Source organism: Capricornis sumatraensis, chromosome 3 (genome assembly GCF_032405125.1).
Source record: "Capricornis sumatraensis isolate serow.1 chromosome 3, serow.2, whole genome shotgun sequence".
Taxonomy (NCBI): domain Eukaryota; kingdom Metazoa; phylum Chordata; class Mammalia; order Artiodactyla; family Bovidae; genus Capricornis; species Capricornis sumatraensis.
In genome coordinates, this window is record NC_091071.1 from 47,474,711 (window position 1) to 47,479,418 (window position 4,708).

At 41.6% G+C, this 4,708-nt stretch overlaps 1 pseudogene; it reads left to right on the forward strand.

Annotated features, from left to right (window-relative positions):
- Nucleotides 1–240: 240 nt before the first annotated feature.
- LOC138076606 (small ribosomal subunit protein eS1-like) lies at nt 241–1,026 on the forward strand (annotated as a pseudogene).
- The last annotated feature ends 3,682 nt before the right edge of the window (nt 1,027–4,708 follow it).

The following is a 4,708-nucleotide window of genomic DNA, read 5'->3' on the forward strand; positions in this document are numbered from 1 at the left end:
AAAGATGAAGAATTGTGGACATGTTAGGAAAACGTAGAATAGAAATGTTTTTTGGAGGAGATGAAGTCTTTGAAAAACATTGTGAGACAAGTTTGGAGAGGGCTGTGGACAGTCTTAAATATCACATTAAGGGCTTGGGGTTTAAACCAATAAACCAACAAGAACCACAAAATAATTTTGCAAGGGAATAATACAAGAAGAATAAAGAATTTTGCCCTTTTTGGCTCTCTGAGCAGCACCATGGTGGTTGGCAAGAACAAGCACTTTATGAAAGGAGGCAAAAGGGGAGCCAAGAAGAAAGTGGTTGAACCATTTTCTAAAAAAGATTGGTGTGATGTGAAAGCATCAGCTATGTTCAATATAAGGAATATTGGTAAAATATTGGTCACAAGATCTCAAGGAACCAAAATTGCATCTGATGACCTCAAGGGGCATGTTTTTGAAGTGAGTCTTGCTGATCTGCACAATGATGATGTTGCATTTAGAAAACTCAAACTAATTACTGAGGATGTTCAGGGCAAAAAATTCTTAATTAATTTACATAGCATGGATCTTTCCATGGCATGGATCAAAAAACGGCAAAACATGATTAAAGCTCATGTTGGTGTCAAGACTACCAATGGTTACTTGCTTCATCTGTTTTGTGTGGGTTCTAATAAAAAAAAATGCAGCAATCAGATTCAGATGACTTCTTATCCCCAGCACCAGCAGGTGCACCAGATTTGCAAGAAGATGATGGAAATCATGACCTGAAAGGTGCAGACAAATGACTTGAAAGAGTTGGTCAATAAATTGATTCCAGATAGCATTGGGAAAGACATAGGAAAAGCTTGCCAATCTATTTACCCACTCCATGATGTCTTCATTAGAAAAGAAAAAATTCTGAAGAAGCCCAAGTTTGAACTGGGAAAACTCATGGAGTTACATGTTGAAGGTAATAGTTCTGGAAAAGCTGCTGGGGGTGAGACAGGTGCTAAAGTTGAATGGGATGATGGATATAAGCCACCAGTCCAAGAATCTGTTTAAAATGCAGACTTTTAATGGTGACAAATAAAAGATCTTATTTGTTGAAAAAAATAATGAATTTTGCAAATAATCCTCAGAGCATTTATGGGATGGTTGGGAAAGACCGATTGCAAAGGAACAAACTACAGATGAGCTTGTAGAAATTAAGATTCTCTATTTGGCTATTTCAATTATCTAAATGTAAAATAAAAATACTGGGATAAAGGAAGAGGGATGGGAATGGAAAAGACGATGTGAGAAAATGATGTAGGGGAATTCTCTGGCAGCCCAGTGGTTAAGACTCCATGGCTTTACTGCCCAGGTCCAAGGTTCAATCCCTGGTTGGGGAAATTAACATCCCACAAGCTGCTCAGCAGGGCCAAAAAATAAATTAATAGACAAAGTGGATTGGTCATTTACTGTACATGGGGAGAGGGATAGTGGGAGGAGCCTAAATGACCTTTACTGTACCACTGGGATACTCTTCACAGGTGTGGGAGCTCCAGGAGGATCTGGTTTGGACAGATTGATGTTAAATGAGTCCCTGACATCTGGATCTCAAGAAAAGAGGGAAACAGATCCAAGGATGTTGGTGGTCATCTATGGAGGGGCAATAGATATGCAGTTTTAGAAAGCTTCAAGTGACAGACTTTGCTTAATAATGGAAGCAGGAAAGCTTAGGTCTGATTAAACTGGGGAACTTTTTTTACAACTCAAAAGGAAATAAGAAAAGCAAAGGGGTAAGTCTTAGGATGTTTAAATAAATAATTATTGTAAGGTCAGTGACTACCAATATCATGGTTTTATTTACTAGTGATAAGGCTTAGGGTTAACCATCATAAAAAGAAAGAGAATGATAGAAGCTAAAAACATACAAACAAAATATCTTTATACTGCTGGGCCATGCCGAACTATAAGAAATTCATTTCATTGTTGTTTTCCAATTGGTGCTCACAGCCACTCTGTCAAAGGAGGTTAAAGGGCCGGAAGACAGATGCAAAAGTTGGCCCTAGGATCACAAATAATCTATGAAGTCTAGGAAAATCCATCAATCAGTAAGCAGCATGGAAATCCACGAATCCAGCAGATATCAAAAGCATCAAGAAATCAGAAGATGGAGAAGAGAAATATATACCTGGACCCTGTTGGAGGTGTTTAGCAACCACACCAGGCTGATGCAGCAAATGAGCATTCTTCCCAGCCCTACTATGGGCAGTATCATGATGATTCCTCATGGGAGTGTAAAGCACCACCTCCTATGGGAGGCATGGGAAGTACCCTGTCAGTGCCACCCTGATACCTGATACACCACATCTTGCTTGATAATCTGGTATCACAAGGGCTGTTTAGGTCCCTTAGGAGATCACCTTGCCCAGAAGGTCTCTAATAGATATTCTGGAGGGAGGGCTGCAATGATTATAGGATACTCATGTCTAATATAGATGAACAGTGTGTGCTTACCAAGAAAATGCAACCACAGAAAGTGAAAAACAAAGCAAATCAAGGATGGCAAGGAGGGGCCTTGTGGGAATCCAGTACAAGGCAGGAACAAAAATGGCAGGAGCAGTAAACACTGCGTACTGAGGCAGGGTGCAGGATGCTTGGGGCTGGTGTACTGGGATGACCCGGAGGAATGGTGTGTGGGGGGGAGGTGGGAGGGGGTTTCGGGATTGGGAACATGTGTACACCCATGGTGGATTCATGTTGATGTGTGGCAAAACAAATACAATATTGTAAAAAAAAAAAAAAGTTTTTTTTTTTTTTAATAAGGGTAAAATAAAATAGTGTAAAAGAGTGCTTAATTTGAAGAAAAAAAACAAAAAAAAAGACAGTGTACTGAGAACTTGCTTGGGCCCAGGCCTTATGCCAGTCATATCTCAACCAATTCACACTGCCATCCCACCTTGCAAATGGGGAACCTGAAGCATTAAGTAGATGGCCAAAATTTGGAGTTTGAGGGTCCTGAACATGAGCCCTCATACCCTCCTCTGACCCACCCCACATTGTGGCTCTGTGTATCTGAGGCTGCAACAGAGCTGGGCAGAGAATCGGTCAGTGTTTGCTTCCAGCGATATTCTGATTTCTAATTTAAAGTTAGTCTTATGTTAAGAGACACGTCCTCAGCCCAGGCATTATTGTTCACTTCTTCGTGGTCTTGAGAATTTACTCTGCCCTAGGGCACTGAATAGGAGGAATCCTGGTGGGAGGAAAGCCTGGCACCTGATCTGGTGAGAAGATGCATAATAGACCCAGACCTCTGCTCCTGTGCCCTAGGACTTGGGTAAGGATCGGGCACCTAGGTCTGGCACTGCTTCTGGCCTGTACATGGGATTAGAATACCTACCTCCTAGAGGAATTGTAAGGATTAAATGTCAATCATATAGGAAAGTGGTTTATAAACTTTCAAGGGCTATCCAGGGGTGAAATGGACATTTTTCTAAATGAGTACTGTGTAACACATATATCACATCTTGGGCATAAGCACATGCATGATTCTATTCCAAGGTAACACCTGAGGGATTGCACACTCATCTCCATGACATCTTCTGTCCTTGGGTCTTCCTGGAGTTGTAGGCCAACTAGGAATCGAAACCTCTGAGCTTAGTTTGACTGCTTAGGGATGCAAAGTCAGAGAGAGTCCCAGTGGTATGGGGATTGCAAAGCAACCATAAGTGGGAGGCAGAGGAAATAACGAGCAGAAGGAACCAGACTCTGGGGAGAAGTGTGCCAGGATACATATCTCTGCCACTTCACTGCACTCACCCCCCCCCCCGCCCCCCGAAAATGACCAAGGTCCAACCTCTCTGGGAATCCTTGTCTTCACTGGTTGATGAAACAATAGCATCTTTATGCAGGCTCACATCAGATTGAACTGGGCTAAAGTGGCTAACTGCCCTGAAAGACATGGAAGGCATGTAATTGAATGGTGGCAAATAAACCAGGAACTATGTCCTCAGACCTTCAATCTTCCCAGCGAAGTCCCTTTAGGTCACGCCCTACTGGCCTCTGGTGGGGGCCCTCCATCTTACCTTTAACTATTTCAGATCTGCTTTTGGATTAGATTTCAAAGGTGAAGAAAGATGGAAATAGGGAGGTCATTGATCAATGGGTTTATTCTTTCAGGATGGTTTCAGAGTCAAATTAAAATGCACTGAAGGGAATGTATTTCATCCTTTGATGACTAAACTTCATATTTGATGAGATGCACAGTGTCCACTTGAGGCAAGTCCTCAGCAACCAGACCTGGGATGTCTGTATAATTATGTGAGATGATGTAAATGAAAGTGCATCTCACATGTGGTTAATCGATTTCTTTAAATTTGTACAACAATAAGATCTTTGCAAATGACTTTGTGAACTGAATAGCCTGCAGTGTAGCTGGGCACAGGAGAAGAAATATCTATTCCAACATTTTCACTCTGTGGATATTACCAGAGAGCCACCAAAACTTCCTTAAGGACATGCAACAAATTAACCAGAACTTGAACACTGGTCTACTAAAAACTTATCAGGCAGTTCCTCAGTTTTTCCCAATTAAACATAAAAGAGTAAGGCTCAGAGAAGTTAAGTAGTTGGTCCAAGGTAACACAGCTCATAAATGATGGGACCAGAATTCAAACTCAGACAGTGTCAAGCACCAGGTACACTATCTCTGAGTCACAGCTGTCTGGAAAGTAAGGACAGAAATGAAATGGGACTGGCT